The sequence below is a fragment of the Marmota monax genome, unplaced genomic scaffold, assembly GCF_021218885.2.
Source record: "Marmota monax isolate L192 unplaced genomic scaffold, Marmota_monax_Labrador192_F-V1.1 WCK01_AAM20220418_F8-fsc00160, whole genome shotgun sequence".
In the NCBI taxonomy this organism is placed as follows: Eukaryota; Metazoa; Chordata; class Mammalia; order Rodentia; family Sciuridae; genus Marmota; species Marmota monax.
The window spans coordinates 1,792,155-1,812,943 of NW_026694183.1; the positions used below are offsets into that span (position 1 = coordinate 1,792,155).

Below are 20,789 nucleotides of genomic sequence, written 5' to 3' on the forward strand. Positions count from 1 at the left end.
CAAGTTATCAATTATAAAAAATGTACAATTCTGGTGGGGGATGTTGGTAATACTAGAGGCTATTAAACAGGTGTATGAGGTGGGGGAAGGAAGGGTATGAGAAATTGATGTGCCTTCCTCTCAATTCTGCTGCAAATCTAAGGCTGATCTAAAACACAAAATCTGGTTTTTAAAAACCATATACACCATAGAATGTACACTGTGCAGCTCCATGGTGAACCCTAACATAAACTAAAGACTTTAGCTAATAACATTGTATCCAGTGTTGGCTTTTTGTAACAAATATACCGTAGTATTGCAAAATGTTAATGGAGGCTTTGGGAGAAGGAGGTAGTAAAGGAGTATATTAAACTCTGTATTTTTCACTCAAATTTCCCTATACACTAAAACTGCTTTTTAAAAAAGTAAGTTAATGAAAAAGAAAATCAGAGATTAACAGATGTCAGGCAAAAACGACAGGCGTCCAAGCTGCAGTAGGTGCCCACTCTAATAACAATTTGCACGTTGGGACCTGATTACGGCAATTAGAAAAGACAAATGTCCTTTGCATACTTAAGGATTTAAGAACAGAGTCACAATTCCTGGACACACAAATTTCTCCCCGTGATACGACTTTCCAGCCTTCTCTTTGTGACTTTGCTATTTGCAGGGACAGAGGAAGCCAATCACGAATGGACCACTACCGACGTCACGAGTCACCAAGGCTTCCCAGGGCTCAGCCCTCTGTGGCGCCCTCTGGCGAGAGGAGAGGTGGCTCGACCGTGAGAGCGCGCCAATCTTGTCCGTTGACTCTGGCCACGTTCCCGGGCCACGTCCAACACCCCTCACGCCCCCTGGCGACTCCAGTCACTTTCTGTCTCCACACCGCCAGGGCTTGCGGAAGAAACCCAACTGCGAGGGAAAAATACTGAGAGGAAAGAGAATAGCCAAAATCCCTGGCATCCAATCAGATGCGGGCATTAGCACTGCAGCTACCCAATCAGATCAGCCAAAATAGCGCAGGTATCCAATAGGATGGGGCCGAGTTGCCATGACGACATGAGTTTCCATAGGTTTCCAGGGTCCGGCGCTCCAACGCTGAGCGCCGCCTGGCGCCTGGCAACGCTGAACTACCCGCTCCAGCCCGCGCGAGCCGGTCGGAGGCAGCCAATCAGGCGGGGCCGAGCCGCTCCGTGACGTCACTAGTGGCCCAGCCGCCAGCGCGCACTTGCTTCCGGAGTGGTTGGTGCGCCTGCGCACCTGGGTTCCCCTCCCTCCCTTTCCCCACTTTGAGGAAGAGCTAAAGGGCGGGAAAGCGCGTGAGGCGAGGTGTGAGGCGAGGTGGGGACAGCCAGACTGACTGACTGGCCGACTGTCTGATAGACCTCGAGGCGGACTCTTCTGTTTCAGTAAAGGCCTGGGAGATGTTGTGACCCCTTAAAATTCTGAGGGACAGAGCCCCGAAGACAAGGCCACCCAGAAAAGGGCTGGGAGGAAGAGCCCCGCGGGCCGGGGAAGGCCAGCAGCAAGTGGTCTCCGCAGAGACCAGGGCGGAAGGACAGCGCAGGGCCAGGCCAGGGACCCTGCTGACCAGGAAGGACCGTTGCCTAGAGGGAGGGGACAGAAGTGGCCTGTGGTCACAGATGGAGGACCCCAAGGCAGATACGGAGGCAGGGGAGAGGGGACAGCGACAGGACAGAGGACAGCGTCAGGGCTGGAATGGACAGTGAGGAAGAGGATTGTAGAGGGTTAGGGAAGGTAACAGGTAGGGACAGTGGGTCAGACAGGAGGGAACCCGAGGTGGAGACCCAGGGCACCCGGCAGCGTGGGAGCCGGCCGCACAGACATCCGGGGGTCTAAGAATAAAGGAAGAGAGACCACAGAAGGCAGCAGTGCAGAGCGATGGGACGGTGACAGGAGGGACAAAGGCCAGGGAGACAGTGGTAGGAATAGATACAGACAAGAACGTGGCAGTTGTAGGGACAAGAAGACAGGCTCCAAGGTGATAGCAGTGTACAGGGCAGTGACAGAGAGAAGACAGAGATAACAGAAGCAATACCAGAAGGAGTGACAAAAATAGAGAAGGTGCCAAAGACAGAGTTGGAGGCAACAGTGACTGAGGCAAAGAACAAATTCAGACAGAGCAAGCAGGGATAAGGGTACCCGTGCTGGAGAGGCAGGAAGATATTCCAGAAAAGGAGCACAGCAATACACAGAGGGGACAGAGAGAGAACAGAATCAGAGAGGACAGAGACAGATCAAAGGCAGAGATAGGGCACCATGACATAAATAGAGGAAACAGAAGCAGAGCAGGGGGCGGAGATGGTGGATTCAGAGTGGAAGGAGACAGACAGGGGAGACAGATTCCGAGAAGACAGCCACAGAATGCACAGACTCAAAGTGGAGAGCAATAGTGGTGACAGTCCCCAAGTGGGAGTAACAGAACAGTCAGTGACAGAGATGAAGAAACAGAGGCAGAGAGGAAGGCAACAGAAGAGACAGTGACAAAGATGAGAGCCACAGAAAAGACATGGAGATAAGATGGCAGTAAAGAGATATGTGGTAAGAGCAGACACCCTGGATGTAGAGCTTGAAAAAGGGGTACAGACAGAGTCAGAAGCAGATAGAATTGTGTCCTCGGAGGATGGCTATGGGGGATAACATGTCCAAGACACACCAGAGAAAGATAAGGACACAGACCAAGTCTCAGAGATGAATGGGGACAAGGGCAAAGAGGAAATTAGAGGGTCAGATTCCCTGAGAGATGAGGGTGATACACAAAAGCAAAGATGGCTGGAGATGCCACCAAAGACTCGGAGAACAAAAGGGTAGTTACCAACTGAGACCTACCACCCAGCCTAATAGCTGATTCTAACAAGTATTGAAAACCAGGAAGGATTAAGTTTCTTTATGCCACCTTGGTAAGTTATGACCTTAATTTGAGAGTGTATTTTGCAAGGTCTTCACCCAGGTTCTAGATTTGTGACCATGTTTCTGAATTCCCTTGTCTTTCTTTGGCCCACTGTACCCAAAGCATAAAGATGAAGAGATAGAGACAAGAGAGGTTGGCAATAGAAGTGACAGTGACAAAGGTATAGAGACCAGATGGGGATGTAGAAATAAAAGTAAGGGTTATTTCATTCATTCTTGAGGAAATGGCAGTAAACAAAACAACATACACTCACCCATGTAGTTTTCAACCTAGTTGGTAAACAAATGAAAATATCAACGAGTGTAATCTGCTTACAAGAAAACTTAAGCAAAGCTAAGAGGAGAAAGTGATGAGGTTGCTGGCTAGGTTATACAGACCAACGTTAACCGTCAAAACAACTTACAGTGTTGGATGGTTTTTTATTTTAATCAAAGGCATTGAAGGTCTCACAGATTTATCAGGCTGTAACTGAAGGGAAATCAGGAACCCAGGGAAGTAATCAGAATAGTTATCCTATACTGAGGAAATTTTACAATCCTGACAAATTTGAACTTTTTTTGTAATAGCATTTCTGATGATGAGAATAAAAATAAGATGCCTATCCGAGGTTGGTATTTCACATTAAACTATGAAAGCAATGGTTGTACCTTCAGGATAAGGGGAACCAAAGTAAATTGGCCCTTGGTTGTGAATTTGCATCCTGTTCCTTGTGTAGTCCAATAGCTTCAAGTTGTCGATTTATTTAAAGTTCTAGACTACAACTGTATTTAGCACATATATAAAATTCTCTCTGGAGAAAAAAACTTTTGTTAATGGCCTCCATTATTCCTGTAAACATATTTCTTTCAAAGACTGAGTAGCACTCAGTCAGATATAACCAAGGATCCTAAGTACCAGGATTGAGAACAACAGAAATAAGAAACATTGAAGAGACCCACTAATACTTATGGTATTGGCATTACCAAACACATAACATATGCTTCCTTAAATAAAAAGTTGTAATTTTGTTGGATCCAAGAAACTATTTAAAAAGTATCTAGATGGTTTGAAAATAACACTTTTATAAATTGAAAATGGTGAATGGGGTTAAAAATAAAATTAACATCTGAATAGAGAAATAGTGAATTGGAACATAGGGCAGAACAATTTATTCACAATATAACTCATCACGAAGAGACAAGGCAGGAAGCATGTAAAAGAAGTGAAGTTATCTGGTGAATGGAGAATATAGAGTAAGAAGGGTTTATTGCTATGATTGTTGTGTGGGTTTGTGGGGTTTTGGTTGTTTGCTTGTTTCAGTGCCGGGAATGGAACCAAGGACCTGGCACATGAGAGGCAAGTGCTCTACCATTGAGCTACATCTCTAGCCCAAATGAGAAGCTTTTATCTATACTGTATTTTAAATCCTAAAAGAAAGGAGAGGGTAAAAATGTGGCTAACGAAATAATGGGCCTCACTCTCGTACCCCACTGACCACTCCCTCAACGTCTCCAGGATTTTCACCAACAAATGTCATGCAGTAAACCTTAGAGGCACTGTTGAAGAAACATACCAAAAGGCCCAACGATCCACAATTGTGGACCTCAACCAAAGAACCTTGAAGCTATGTGGGATTTGCCAGTCTCCCAAATCAAGTTTACAGAAAATCGGTGAAGAGTAGATTTGAATTCACATTTATGTAGTAGGTGAATCTGGACTGGGAAAACCAATGTTAATCAACTCCTTATTCCTCACATCTGTATTCTCCAAGTATCTAGGTCCTTCCCATAGAATAAAAAAGACTGGGGCTGGGGATGTGGCTCAAGCGGTAGCGCACTTGCCTGGCATGTGTGCGGCCCGGGTTCGATCCCCAGCACCACATACAAACAAAGATGTTGTGTCCGCCGAAAACTAAGAAAATAAATATTAAAATTCTTTCAAAAAAAATGTTAAAAAAAAGACTGGGCAGTGGAACAATCCAAAGTTTTCACCAAAGAAGGGTGGTGTTCAGTTGCTGTTCATAATAGTTGATACCCTAAGGATTTAGAGATGCAGTGGATAATAGTAATTACTGGAAGCCTGTTATTGACTAGATTTTAAGTAAATTTTAAGATTACCTAAATGCAGAATCTCAAGTAAACAGACATCAGATGCCTGATAACAGAGTGCAGTGTTGTTTATACTTCGTTGCTCCTTCAGGACATGGACTTAAACCATTGGATATTGAGTTTATGAAACGTTTGCATGAAAAAGTGAATATCATCCCACTATTGCCAAAGCAGACACACTCACACCCAAGGAATGCCAACAGTTTAAAAAAACAGACAATGAAAGAAATTGGAGAACATAAAATATATGAATTTCCAGAATCAAATGATGAAGAAGAAAATAAGCTGGTTAAAAAGAAAAAGGACCGTTTACCGCTTGCTGTGGTAGGTAGTAATATTATCATTGAAGTTAATGGCAAAAGGATCAGAGGAAAGCCATATCCTTGGGGTGTGGCTGAAATTGAAAATGGTAAACATTGTGATTTTACAATTCTAAGAAATATGTTGATAATAACACACATGCAGGACTTGAAAGATGTTACATAGTAATGTACACCATGAGAACTACAGAAGCAGAAAATTGGCAGCTGTAACTTATTATGGAGTTGATAACAACAAAATAAGGAACAGCTTATGAAGAGTCCCTGGCGCAAATGGAAGAAGAAAGAAGGGAGCATGTAGCCAAGATGGAGAAGATGGAGACAGAGATAGAGCAAGTGTTTGAGATGAAGGTCAAAGATAAAGTTCAAAAACTGAAGGACTCCAAAGCTGAGCTTCAGAGATGCCATAGGTAAATGAAAAAGAATTTGGAAGTGCAGCATAAGGAATTAGAGGAAAAATGTCATCAGTTTGAGAAGGAGAAGCAAACTGGGAAGCTCAACAATAAAATTTAGAACAACAGAACTCTTCAAGGACCTTGGAAAAGAACAAGAAGAAAGGGAAGACCTTTAAACTCTGTACTGACCCCCAGTTACATATCAATTGCCAATAATCCAGTTGGACATCAGTGTTTGTTGGATCCGTTTGACCAATTTGCACCAGTTTTATCCATAATGATGGATTTAACAGCATGACAAAAATTATTTTTTATTGTTGTTCTTGATGGAGATTAAGATGCTCTGAATTTTTTAGGGTGTTGTATACTTAGAAAGTAACAGCTCTAAGTACCTTTCTACATTTTCTTTTCCTTTTTTTAAAATTTTTATTTAAAAAGATGTCTTCAATTTAATGCAAGAGAACAGTTTACTGTTGTAGAGTCATGTTCTGTGGTTTGATTATTTTCAGGATATTCCAAAACAAAAGGATCCCAAAAGGTTAAAAGAAAAAGAAAGAAAGAAAGGTGAATTTTTCAAGATTGATAAGAAATCCTAATCCAAAGATTTAAGAAGCCCAATGAGTCACAAAGATTAAAAAGATCGATACTTCACAAGATTAAAGAAATCAACACTTTGAAACATTGCTGTATGTTTGCAGAACACCAAAGGCAAAGACAAGATCTCAACATGCTAGAGAAAAGAGGCAGATATCCTTCAAAAGATCAGCAATTTGAATAACAAGTGACTTCCCACAGTAACAATGGAAGCCCAAATAAGATCAATGTTCAGATAGCAAATAACTGCCCATTTTATACCCAGCAGAAAATATTCTTCAAGAATGAGGTCAAAACACATTTGGGGATAAATAAAATGAGATTTTCACCTTAGTAAAAATATTTTAAAGGATTTAGTTTAGGCAAAAAAAAAGTGATGCTAGATGGAATATCTGAGATGCGAGATGAAATAAAAAGCAAAGAAAGTGATAGATGTGAATAAATTTGAACAAATCTTGGCTGCATGAAATAGTCACGAGGACAGTAATAATGAAATACTGTGTTATTCATGACAGAATGAAAACACATAAAAATAAATACACTAGGAAAACTTGCCTGGGGTTTAAGCATTCTGCAGCCCTTCTGTTATCTAAGAGGTGAGTAAAGGTGCTGGCTAATTTTAGACTTTGTAAGTTAATTTATAAATTTTACTTTTTAGAATAATCGTAAAAGGAATACCACTTATTGTTTTAAAAGCACATAGGACTAAGCAACTCAGTGAGACCCTGTCTCTAAATAAAATACAAAATAGGCTGGGATGTGGCTCAGTGGTCGTGAGCCCCTGAGTTCAATACCCAGTAGAAAAAAAAAAAAGTATATGGGAGACTGAGGCTGTAGCTCAGTGGCAGAGCACTTGCCTGGCATGTGTGTGGCACTGGGTTTGATCCTTAGCACCACATATAAACAAACAAAATAAAGGCATGCTGTTCATCTACGACTCAAAGATTTTTTTTTTTTAAGTACATGGGAGCTGCTGGGGTTGTGGCTCAGTGGTAGCGTGCTCACCTAGCATGCATGAGGTACTGGGTTCCATCCTCAGCACCACATAAAAATAAAGAAAATAAGTCCATCAACAACTAAAAAAATATTTTTTTTAAAAAAGTACATGGGAATTATAAAAATTAACACATTTGAAAGAAAAGAAACAGGAGACAGCCTTGTTGGGTTCCCATCCATCCAGCTTAGCAGCCCCCTCTAAGTACTACACTCTAGCCTTGCTTCGTCACATGCCCAGTGTGACTGGCTGGAGATGTTAGGTTCTCTGCCTGACCAGGCCTGAACCATGTGCCTGTTGCTCACGAGGATCAGCCCTATCCAAGTCACACAGGCTCCTTGCCCCTCGTTCTGCCAACAAAATGGAGCCACCTTTGTTGGAATCAGGGAATGTATAGTTTTGCTGCTGCCATAAGAATTACCACAGCATAAATCTGCTGTGGTCCAGTTCTGTGATGAGAAGTCCAGCAGGCTCCATCTGGCTAGAACCAAGGTGTTGTAGGGCCTTCCTTCTTCCTGGGGAATCCATGTCATTCATTCCCTTTGGCTTCCACTGGCCTTGTCTAGTGGCCCCTTCTACCATTTTCAAGGCAAGCAGTGTAGCATGTCACTAATCTCTGTTATCATTCACCTCTCTGATCTCTTCTGCTCACTCTTCCACTTTTTTTTAAAGACCCTGTGATTACTGTAGGCCCAACTGGGTAACCCAGGATGTTCTCCCCTCTTCAGCTCAGCTGTTAGAAACCATATTCCATCAGAAGCCTTCCTCTTTGCCATGTCCCCACACACGTCCACAGGTTCTGGGGTTAGGACTTCTTTGAGGAGCAATGATTCTGCCATCACAGAGGCATGAGTGCTAAGGAGGCCCCACAAACCGTCACCACAGCTGACATGGATTAGAACCAAGGTTAGGGCCAGCAGGGGCTGGGAGGTAGGAGAGAAGGAAATGATAGTTTAATTGAACACATACTAGCTGTCAGACACTGTGCTTGCTATTTTATATACATTATAATTTACTTTTTAAAAAATTGTTTATTATTATTATTTTATTATTACTTTTGTTAGTTTAAGGTGAACACAATATCTTTGTTTTATTTTTATGTGGTGCTGAGGATTGAACCCAGTGCCTCATGCATGCTGGGTGAGCACTCGACCACTGAGCCACAACTTCAGCCCTATAATTTACTTTTTATGACAAGATTATTATATGTAAATGAGTACCCCTATTTTACATTTGAGAAAACAGGTTTAGAGGGATAGAATGACCGGTCTAGTGACAGCTGATGGCAGAGGCAGGATTTGGATTTGGACCTCTGCCTCTAAAAGACATTTAAAATGGAGCCTTGTGCTTAATTCTTGGTATGCGTATATAAATTCATATATATTTCTTTGAAAAATATTTGTACAGGTAATGAATGGATAGACTGTCCTTGCTTCTTAAAAAAGTATTGAAAATAAAGCTAAAGTTCCCTTTGTTCACCTCTCACCAGGCTGGATCTTTTCCCTGTAAATAATCTCTGTTACCAGTTTATGGTGGACTTTTCCAGATCTTTGTCCAAAAGTTAAGGGGGGTATGCAGTGCATATGTACAGTGCATGCATAGTATTGTATAGTAAATGACTACTGCTGTTTTGAGCAAGCATGTGAGTGTGTTTTAACATAAATGGGATCATACCATACATATTGTTCTGCAGCTTTTTTAACTCAACAATATGTCTTGGAAATCCATCCAGATTTATTTAAAGAGCTCTGTCCCATGCCTTTCAAGAACTGTGGTGGTATTCCAGAAAGCTCGCACTTTCTACATTCTCCTGTTACTGGACGTTCGGGCTCTTCTTGGTTTCTTTGCTCTTATAATATTGTTGTGAACATCTTTGTATAGGTCTTTTTTGGGTTCCAGTGTTTCCTTGGGGTCAACAGGGCAGGTAGAGGGCTGGGGTTGTGGCTCAGCAGTAGAGCACTTGAATAGCTTGCCTGGGTTTGATCCTCAGCACCACACAAAGTAAATAAATAAAATAAAGGTATGTGTCCAACTACAATTGAAAAATAAGTATAAAAAATAGGGCAGGTAGAATAATCAGGCCATATGAGTATATTCATTTTACTTTTCATCAACACCCCCATAATTGTCAACTATTGTTGTATAGCAAATGCCCAAAACTCAGCAACTTCAAACAACAATCATGTGTCATTGGTCTAGCCTGGCTTGCCTAGGGTCTGGAGCCCTGCTGAAGAGGGTCAGCTCCTGGGGGGTGCTTCTTGTGGCGATAGCAGGGACAAGAGAGGCCTAAAGACAACATGCAAGACCTCTTAAGGCCTAGACTCAGGGTTGACACACTTTAGCCAAACCAAGTCACATGGTCTGTGGAGAATACCTTACCCGCTTGACGAGGGCGAGGTAAGGCTGTGTAGCAGTGCAAGGGCCAGGACAGAGGACGGCTTCCCCGCACATTCACCAGCACTTAGTGCACCAGTCATCTTGGTTTCTGCCAGTGCTATGGGGAAATAGCTATTGATTTTCCCCCAGATGCTCTTCTGGCTACTGTCAGTGGAGACAGACAGCACAGCCCGGGGGAAACACCAGGTGGGAATCAGAAGAACCCGCGCTGTGGCCACGGCCTGTGAGTGAAGAGTTGCTTCCCAGTACATACCTCAGCTTCTCCATCAGAAAATGGAGACTTGGAGCCACAGACCAGAGTTCAACTCTCAGCAGCTCTGGGTGTCTGTTTCATGTGACCTTGGCCAAATCCCTTTCTCTCTCCCAATTACCATATCTAAGTTGTAGAATAGGATCTGCCTTCCCTACTTCATGTAGCAGTATTCCTCTAAAATTGTGAACATACAGTCCGTGTGGGAATAGGAAGCATGTTGATTCCAGGCTTTCGTTTTGGAGTTGAGTACTGACACCCATAGAGGGGCGATGAGTGTGCTGAGCACCATGAGAGACTGGGGAGAGTTGGCTGGCAGTCCCTAACAGTGCCAGTCACTTCCGTTACACTTGCAAATAACAGAACCCCAGTGCAAATTCCTGTAAGCTGGTGTGGGAGGGGGTGATGCATATTTCTTGGCTCATATAACTGACAATCTTAGGACTAGCATCAACATCAGGAATGGCTGGATCAGGCACTCAACTGTTGCTGTCAAGAACTGTCTCTCCATTTCTCCCCTCTGCTTTCCTCTGCATTGCCTCATTCTCAAGCAGGTTTTCTCTATTATGGTAGAACCACCAGGTCACTTTTGGGGAAATTTCAAGAAAGGGAGAGGCCCCTGAGATATACAACTTAGAAAAAGCCACTAACTCTAGGAGGATACATTTCAAGAAAGCATTCCTTCCATCTGGCTAGAGCAGTCCTGAATCCAGAATGTATGGTTTGGCAAGAGGAACACAGGAACAAATTGCCCGAACGTGGGCAGCAGCCCTGAGTGCAGCAAGACTGTCACTGGCAGCTCGAGGTTGCACTTTTACCAGTATTAACACAACACACTAGCCACGCCGTGGCCCATGCCTGTAATTCCAGTGACTTGCTTGGGAAGTGGAGGAAGGAGGATTCTGAGTTCAAACCCAGCCTCAGCAACTTAGCGAGACCCTAAGCAACTCAGTGAGACCCTGTCTCTAATAAAATATTAAATAGGGCTGAGGATGTGCCTCAGTGGCTGAATGCCCCTGCGTTCAATCCCTGGCACCAAAAAAAAAAAAAAAAAAAAAAAGACAACACCTTTTTCCTGACAACTTGGAAAAGTTGCCTGAGATTCATTCTCACTGGCTCCGAGAATCCAGTGCCAGGCCTGGATCGTGCACTTTCCCCCAGTTAATCCCACCAACATCCCAGAGAGTGAAAGGCAGGCAGGGAGAGCTTCCTGGGAGAACAACGGCGTCCTCCCACAAAGAGGGAGAAATACATGCTAGGCCAACAAGACGGTGGACATGTACTATAACCCTCAGGGAGATTTCAGTCTAGCAAAGGGGAATCACAAAGCAACCAAGTAAACTTAACAGATGGATTGTGAAAGTCATGGAGGGTACCTCTTCCACCTCCCCTACTTTAAATTTGGAGAAACTAAGGTAAAGAAACCTTCACTGGGCTTGGGGTGCAGCTCAGTGGCAAAGAACTTGCCTAGTGTGCTCAAGGCCCTGGATTCCATCTTCAGCACCACAAAAGAAGGAGGAAGAAGAGGAGGAGGGAGAGGAGGCGATGTTCCATTGAGGTGTGGCAGTGGGCTGGTCTCTCTCCATGTCCTGTTTTCCACTGTTTCGTCCATCATTATTCCCCTGGCAACTGGCAGAGCTTAGTCCAAATATGAGATGAATGGATCAATTATCAATAAATAGGGCAGGAGTGATTAGAAATGAAAACAGGATGCAGGTACATCCCCAAGGTCACACCTCCTCCACTAATTTTTAACACTTAAGTTATTTTCAGACTTGGCTATTACAAGTGATTCTGTGATATACATTTTGGTGTGAATACTCTTATCTACTTCACTGATTATTTCCTTAATATAAATCCTTAGGAGTTGAATTCAGGATCACTAACAAAACTTCTATGCAAAAGCAAGAGTGATTTTCACATTAACTGTTTCACTTAGTTCCTTTTAGATAAAGCCCAAGGGCAAATGATTAAAACTACTCAGCGGTTCTTTCTTCTGCCCATTCTGTGAGCGACAAATATTTTAAGGTCTACTGAAGGCTAGTCAGAATGCAGCAAAACAGACATTCATGGGCACACACTGTCGTCGGAATGTAAATTGCTACCTGCCTTTTAGAAAGCAATTTGGCGGTAGATGTCAAATACAGGAAAAATGTCTTTGCCCTTAAATGCCCTGGCCTCCCATCCCTGGGAATCCACCTGAAAGTCAGAGCCTTATATACAAAAAGGTCCATCATGATGTTATTTATAATAGAATAAAATTGCCAAAGTATCCCACTAGAAGGGAATAGTTAAATTAACTATGCTACGTCCACACAATAGAATATCACACAGCCATTTAAAACTGCATTTTGGAAAAAATATATGAGCATGGAAATGTTGGTTAGTACAAATGTTCAGTGCAAAAGTAGAATGTGAACATTTTATATGAAGCACGGATCTAACTGTGCTTTTAAAGACTAAGTGGAAATGCACTGACATGTTAAGAGGTGGGTGTTTGGAAGGTGAGCACACAGAAATGTTTTCTGCCTTTCTTGTTTTCATTCATTCTTTTATGATCACTGTGGCAGACAGAGATGCCCATGTCCCAGTCCCTGAGACCTGTAAATATGTGACCTTGCATGACCAGAGGGACTTTGCAGATGACGAGGATAAGGATCCTGGGTGTCCCACCTGGATCATCTTGATGAGCCCTGTGTCATCAGAAGGGTCTTAACGAGAGGGAGTCAGAGGGTCAGGGTCTAGGCAAGCAGAGGTTGGAGTTATGTGAGGTCACAAGCCCAGGAATGCAGGCAGCTTGGAGGAGCTGGGAAATGCCAGAAATGAATTTACCTCCAGAGCCTCCAGAAGGAACCTGCTTTGATCCTAGCCCAGCAAGACTGACTCTGGACTTCTGATATTCAGTACTGTAAGACGGGTAAATCAGTGTGGTTTAAGCCTCTAACTTTGTAGTAATTTTTTGTCATAGCAGCTGCAGAAAACTAATATAGTCTTGAATCACGGTATTATTTTTTTTAAAAAACAAGCTTTTTAAAAATATGTTTTGCACAGGGAAAAATACATAAGTTTAAGTGTCCAGCTCAGTAAACTTTCATAAAACATATGTGTCCATGTATTCAGCAGGTAGGAAATATCTCTGTTCACTCACCTTCCAATATAGAACACCAGCCCCTCGGAAGCCTTCCCGTGCTCCCCGTCCAGGCACCATCCTGACCTCCAGCCCTGTCAATCACGTTTGCCTCTTTTGTGATGAGCTTTTTTCACTCTGTGTTTGTGATTTCTGCCTATGTTGTGGTGTGTGACTGTAGGTCCTTCGTCCTTACTACTCTGTGCCGTCTGGGAACACAGATGACTCATTCATCCTACTGCTGTGTACGTTTGCATTGCTTTTCAGGTTTGGGCTATTACGAGCCGTGCTACTATGAAAGTCCTTAGGCATGTCTGTGGGTGAACACATGCATGCATTCCTGGTGGATGTGCACCTCAGAGTTGGGTACATGTGTTCAGCTGAGGGTACTATGCACAGGAGTGGTTATAATCAGCTGTGTTTCACCAAAAGTGTGTGAGAGTTTGACCACTTTTCTATTGGTTTCTCTGACTTTTTAATTGATTAGAAGGAATTCTTTACGTATTTCACATAAGAATGACCCCTGCCTGTGACTTGCCCTTTTACTCTCTCTCTCCCTTTTTTTAAAAAATTTATTTGTTTATTTTTATGTGGTGCTGAGGATCAAACCCAGGGCCTCATGCATGTGAGGCAAGCGCTCTACCACTGAGCTACAACCCCAGTCTCCTTTTAATCTCTTAATGTTGTTCTTTGATAAACAAAAGTTCATAATATAGTCCAAATTTACCAATTTTTTCCTTTATGGTTAATTTTTTTTGGTCTTGTTTAGGAAATATTTCCCACCCCAAGGACATGAAGATACTCTTCTATGCAGTCTTTTAAAAGTTGTATTGTAGCCAGGTGGAGTGGCCCACACCTTTAATCCCAGAAACTCAAGAGACTGAGGCAGGAGGATGGCAAGTTCAAGGCCAGTCTGGACAACTTATGAGATCCTGTCTCAAAATAAAATTAAAAGGGCTGGGGATGTAGCTCAGTGGTAGACAGCCCATGGGTTCAATCCCCAAAACTGGGGGGAAAAGTTACACACTGTTTTTTCTCTAGATTTACACCCATAACCTGTGTAGAATTAATTTGTGTAAATTATACAAGGTAGAGGTCAGTGGATTATTTTTTAGGGACAACTCATATACAGTGAAATGCAGGTATTAAAGTTACAAATCAGTGTATAGTTTTGACAAACCTATACATAGGTGTAACCACCACCCCCATCAAGATAACAGAAATGCAGAAAACTGGGGCTGGGATTGTGGCTCAGCGGTAGAGCCCTCGCCTAGCAAGGGTGGGACCCGGGTTCGATCCTCAGCACCACATAAAAATAAAGGCATTATGTTGTGTCCATGTACACCTAAAAAATAAAATTTAAAAAAAAGAAATGCAGAAAAGTCCCTTGCATCCCTCTCCAGTTAATTCAGACACTGATAGGTAACCTCTGTTCTGATTTCTATTACCAAAATTTAATTTTGCCTTTTCTTGAACTTGACATAAATAGACTCATGCAGTGTGGACTCTTGGTGTCTGGACTCTCCTTGCTCAGCTCACCCCTGCTATTGAATGTTCTAATGGCTTCTTGCTGCCAAAAAGCATTCCACTCCGTGAAGACACTGCCATTGGTTTCTCGGTTCTCTTGTTGGTGAACACCGGGATTGTTTGCAATTCTGTGCTATTATTAATAAAGATGCTCCAAATTCTTACCTAAGTCTTTGTGTGGAATGTGGATATATATTTTCATTTGTCTTAGGAAAATACCTAGAAGTGAAATTACTAGGTCACAGGGTAGGTTATATAACATTACCAGAAAATGCCAACACATGATTGTGCCATTTTATATTCCTATAGCAATATGTGAGAGTCAGTTTCTCCACCCAGACACTTGGTATTATCTTCCTAATTTCATCCATTCTATTTGGTATGGATTGTTATCTCACTGTGGTTTTAATCTGCATTTTCCTGACGGCTAATGATGTTGAGTGCCTCTTAACGTGCTTATCAATCATTTATGTATCTTTTTTTGAAGTGTCTATTCAGATCTTTTCCCCATTTTTGGATGGGTTGTCTGTAGATATTGATCTATAGGAGTTCTTTATATTTTTGCAGTTGATTCCTTTATCTGATACGTGTCAGATGAGTGTTTCCACAGTCCGTGGCTGTCTTTGCATTTTCTTGGTAATGTCTCTGGTCGTCACCCACGTTGTCGTGTATGTCAGTAGTTCCTTGCTTTTATTGCCTTCTGTTCTATTAACATGTCACAATTTATTTGCTCGCTCTCTTATTGATGGACGTTTCAGTCGTCTCTAGCTCTGACTATTGTGAATAAGAACAATATGAACATTCTTGCGTTAATCTTTTGTGGATATGTGTTTTCATTTTTCTCAGGCAAAAGAGTGCTGTGAATGTAGTTCAGTGTAGAGCGCTTGCCCAGCATGTCCAAGGCCCTGGGTTCTAGCCCCAGGACTACAAAAAAAAAAGATAGGTTTGGGTAAAAGAAACCAGTGAGCTATTTTCCAAAGTGGCTGTGTCACTGGGCATTTTTGTAGCTCTCCATTGTCATCAATATTTGGTGTGGCTCATCTTCTAAATTTCCACCATTCTAATTAATGAAAAATGGCATCTTATTGTGCCACTTCATTTGCATTCTTCTAATGACTAACAATGTTGAGTATTTTCTGTGTGTGTATGTCTATTGGATGATGTATATTTTCTTTGTAAAACGTCCTAGTATTTTGCCCACTTTTGATTGATTTGGCCATCATTCGTTACTGGCTTTTAGAAGCCCTTTACCCGTTCTGTTCATTTCTTCCTCATGGGTGTGTACTGTAGATATCATCTGCAGGCCTGCGTCTTGCCTTTGCATTGACTTAATGATGTTTTTGATAAGAAGCTGCTTTAGACTTGATTGGATCTAATTTATCTAATTTTTATGCTTACTTCTTTCTGTGCTTTGTCTAGGAAATCTTTGTCTCTCTCAGATTGCAAAACATGCTCCTATATTTTCTTCCTGGTTCTAGTTTTTATGCCGAGGTCCACGATCCACCCTGAATGGGCTCTCTGGTGTTGAGAGGCTGGGTTGGAGGTTAATCATTTCCCAGGCATTTGTCTACTTGCTCTGGGCTCTCCTTTCCCCAGCGAATTGCTTCTACTCTTTTGTTGAAGAAATCATTTGATTATAAATATGGGTCTAAATAAGGGCTCTCTGTTCTTAATTGTCTGTTCTAATGCAAAACCACATTCTCTTGATTACTAAAGCTTTATGGTTACTTTGAATTGGGTTGAGTACTGCAACTTTGTTTTTCTTTTTTAGGATTGTTTTGTCTCTTCTTAGAGCCTTTACATTTGTGCATAAATTTTAAATTGAACTTGTCAACTTCTACAAAAAACCTGTGAAATTCTTACTGGACTTGCATTGACTTTACAGACCAGTTGGGGAGAAGTGACATCTTAACACTATTGAGTCTCCCAGCTCCTGAACATGATGTCTCTTCCTATTTATTCTTTCAGTAACTTGTATAGTATTCAGTTAAGACTCACACCTCTTTTGTTAAGGTTATTTTTGTGCATTTCACATTGTGATGCTATTTTAAGTGGCATTTAAATTTTTCATTTTGCTCTAGTGTATAAAAATATAATTTTAAAAACTCTATATCAACCTCTTGTCTTGCATTGTAGCTAAATTCACATATTTGCTCTAGAAGTTGTTTTTGCAAATTCCTTTGAGTTTTCTACATACATGATGTTTTCTATGAATAAAGACAGTTTTATCATTTTTTTCTACATCTATTGAGACAATCATATGATTTTCCTCCTTGTATTGTGTTACATGCTAAATTCTACTCACTGCTTTTTGAATGTTAAACAAATATTGTTTTCCTGGTCTAAATCCCACTTGCTCATAATGTATTAACCTTTTCATATATTACTATTTTGATTTTCCAATATTTTATTAAGAACTTTTCCATCTGTGTTCATAAGGGATATTGGTCTGTAATTTTATTTTCTTGTAATGTCAGGTTTGGATATTGAGATTTGCTGCCCTGTAAAACGACTTCAGAAGTGTTTTTTCCCTTCTCTCTTTTTAAAAAAGTTTGTGTAATGTCTGGAATTTCCCCTGGATTATTCTTATAGTTTATCTCTGCTGAGATTTTCCATCTTTAACTCACTGTGCTATCTTGTCCTTTAAGTCCTTAAACATATTTATGATAGCTGCTTTAGGGGGCTGGGGATGTGGCTCAGTGGAAGAGCAGTTGCCCGGCATGTGCAAGGCTTGGGTTTCATGTATACACACACACACACACACACACACACACACACACTTTGTATTTGCACATAAAGTTTTAGATTGAACTTGTCAATTTTTTGTCTACAAAAAGCCTGTGGACTCCTGACTGGCCTTGTATTGAATTTACAGACCAGCTGGGGAGAAGTGACATCTTCACTATTGAGTCTCCCAGCTCCTGAACATGATGTCTCTTCCTATTTATTCTTTCAGCAACATTGTATAGTATTCAGTAAAGACTCGCCCATCTTTTGTAAGGTTATTTCTGTGCATTTCACATTTTGATGCTATTTTAAGTGGAATTTTAAGTGGAACTGTGTGTGTGTTCTTTAAAGTTTTGTCTCTCAGTAGCAACATCTGGGTCATCTAGAGGTCTGTTTCTGTTGACTACTTTCTTGGTCTTCACCTATGAACACACCTTCCTGTTTCTTTGGAAGTTAGCGCTTTGAACTGCTTGTTGGAGACTGTGACTGGCACATAATATGGGACCTGGATCATGCCGTCTTCCCTTGAGAAGTGTTGAGCTTTGCTCTGAAGGACAGTGATGAGAACATGTCTTGGACCCTTATCCAATTTTCATTAGCAGGTCTGCTTCATTCTGCTCTTGGTCCTCAGCTGTGCCCTGACCCTAGGGAGTGGGTTTGTTCCTAAAGCTTGGCCCTCCCGTTTTCGGCTGGGTGCCTGGGGTCTCAGTGAAGCCCCTGTTTTGGCTAGGCTGGGCCCTCCACATCGGTCTCCCAGTACCACACGGCCTCTGGTTTCTGTTCAGCTCTTGTCTCCTGAACAGCTGTTCCCTGGGGGCCTCGTGGAGTCCTGCCCTCTGCAGATACAGCCAGTCTAAGCCAGGGGCCTGGGGTGAACCCCTATGAGACTCTTGAGTGTCTGCCTCCTGCAGCTCCCTCTCCTCCACGTCCCTGTCCCACAGAGTCCAGCCCCTTCAGCAGCCTCTCAACTCTGCTCTTGCCTTCTATGCTCAGCAAGGTGGTTCTGTGGCAGAGACAGTGCTCCCAGGAGGAAGCCCAGGTAAAGATGGGGTTCACCCTCCCCATCTCTGTCCTCTCAAGGACCACAGTCCTCTTTCTCTCGTTCAGTGTCTGAACACAGTGGCCTGCACTTTGTCCGCCCTCATGGTTGTTTGCTGCAGGAGGGAGGTCTGGTGCCAGTCACTATCAGGGCCAGTGCAGGAGTTCCCAGGTGTGGCATTTGAAATGAAAAACACTCTTGATTCATTTTTGTCCCATGCTGTGTGGCAGAGTCAAACGGGGCAGGTCCGTGATCCAAACTCCAGTACTTCCCTCCGGGTGTCTTGGGCAAGCTCTTCACCTCCCTGGACTGGGTCTCCTCTGTAAGATGAGGAAATCGCATCTTCTTTGCAGGGTTGTTGGTGGGATAGGCTCCCTGTGGCAGGCGAAGCTGGAGCATGAGTGAAGGGCCGATGAGGTCAGCGAAGTGTCACAGCCCCAACAACACAGGGCCTGGGAGGCCAGGGTGCAGTGTGGAGGTTTTAACTAGAATGCGTGGCGGGCACCCTGGGAGTGTGTGAAATGGGCACTAGCAGAATCAGGTTGACTTGCACGTTCACTGGCTGCTGCGTGGAGAATGGATTGTAGGGAGGCCAGAGCGGCAGTAGTAAGGCCAGGGAGGAAGTCTCCAGCTGCCCTTGAGAGGGCGGCTTCTGGCACCGGGTAGCAAAAGGCAAGGGAGGCAGGAACTGTCTGAAATGAATCGATTTAGAGGTAGGGCCACAGGACTGCAGGATAGATTACACACAGGGAGGAAAGCAACTTCTGCATTTTTCCTCAACAGCTGAACAGATGTTTTGTGCAGTTTACTAAGAGAAGGAAGACCGGATGTTAACAGGTGTGTGTGGCAGTCGGGTGGGAGTCCACTCTGGCCATATTACATTTGGGGATTGGGGCTGCCAAGGAGCCATCTGTACATGTGCGGGCAGAGCTCAGTGCAGAGGTCAGGGCTGGAGACCGCTCTGGGGAGCAGACTGGGTTTGAAGCCACAGAACTAGGTGTGACCATCTAGAGAGAGAAAGCAGGGTGCAAAGAGAGGTTGGACTCTGAGTCTCTGCTCCCACATTCAGGGTCCAGGCAAAGAAGGGGAGTTGGGCAAAGCCCCAGCATGGTGAGGGAAAGGAAGGGGAGGAGGGGGTCAGAGCCACCAGAGCCCCTCAAGGGATAGGTGGAGGGGGAGCTGCATCAGTGGTGCAGAGTGAACCCGTGGAGTGAGGATGGAGAAGCAGCCCTGAGGTGGCAGTAGGGAGTCATTGTGGTCTAGACAGGGCAGCTGGGTGAGGAGTTGGGGCCAGAACCCCAGCTGGTATCTGAGGAAGGATCAGGACCTGAGGAAGGGGAGGCCATGAGTCTTGGAGAAGCTTCATGGGAAGACAAGAGGACAGGTGTCAGAGAAGGGCGTGGTTACCTGAAGATGTGAGATGCCAGGCCAATCTTAAATGCTGATGGAGAGAGGGAGAGGGTATACAGGAGGGGGCAGGGAGAATTGCAGGTGACAACCTGCCCTAAATGTTACTTCTCTCAGCTGAATCCCCCTCAAATATTTATGGAAGGTGTCAAATGTATAGACAGTTGAAAAAATTTAATGAGCATCCATACACCCACCATTGAAATTCAATCATTGTTACTATTCCAAATGCTGAGTTACTTGAAAGTAAGTTGCAGATGTAAATGCTTCATCAGGAATCTTCCAGGAATAGTCTCCTACATAGCTACAATGCCATATCATGCCACAGCTAAGTACATTAATTCCCCAAGCCTTCCAAGAAAGTCCAATTTACATTGTCCTGATCATCCAGAACTATATTGAAGGGCTCTTAAAAATTCAAGCAAGGTCTGGGGTTGTGGTTCAGTGGCACAGCACTTGCCTCACACATGCAAGGCACTGGGTTCGATCCTCAGCATCACACAAAAATAAATAAAACAAAATAAAGATATTTTAAAATATTTTTAAAAATTCAAGAACAGTTCATAATCGCAGGCAGCTGCTGAAAGAACTACTGGACAAGACTCATCGACTGAGAAATACCTGTTTATTGAGGAACAGCTTTGCACATTTATAGAGCAGGGGGGCGGTTCAACAGAGCAGGGTATTGGCATGGGGCGCTTTCTGATTGGTGGGTAAGGATCATAAGGGTCAGCAGGGCTCACCATTGGGCGGCTCTTCCCGCCACTGACTCCCAGCATGGGGAAGTTAGTACAGGAAGAGAAGCACGGTGGGCGCCATCTTTGGAGCCAGGGCGACTCCCAACAGCTGTTATCTGCTTAGTCTCTCTTAATAAGTAGCCACTCCAAACTTTTTTTCTCCCTCTTGATTCTTTTTGAAGAGACTAGGCTGGTGGTTGTTCTTCAAGAATGTCCCGCCTTCTTGCCTGGTTGTTTCTTCATAGTGTCTTTTAACTTGTTCCTCTATCCTATTTCC

General features: G+C 43.1%; 1 pseudogene; it reads left to right on the forward strand.

The window, feature by feature from the left end:
* The first annotated feature begins 671 nt into the window (after positions 1–671).
* On the forward strand, positions 672–5,929 carry LOC124107805 (septin-7-like; annotated as a pseudogene).
* The last annotated feature ends 14,860 nt before the right edge of the window (positions 5,930–20,789 follow it).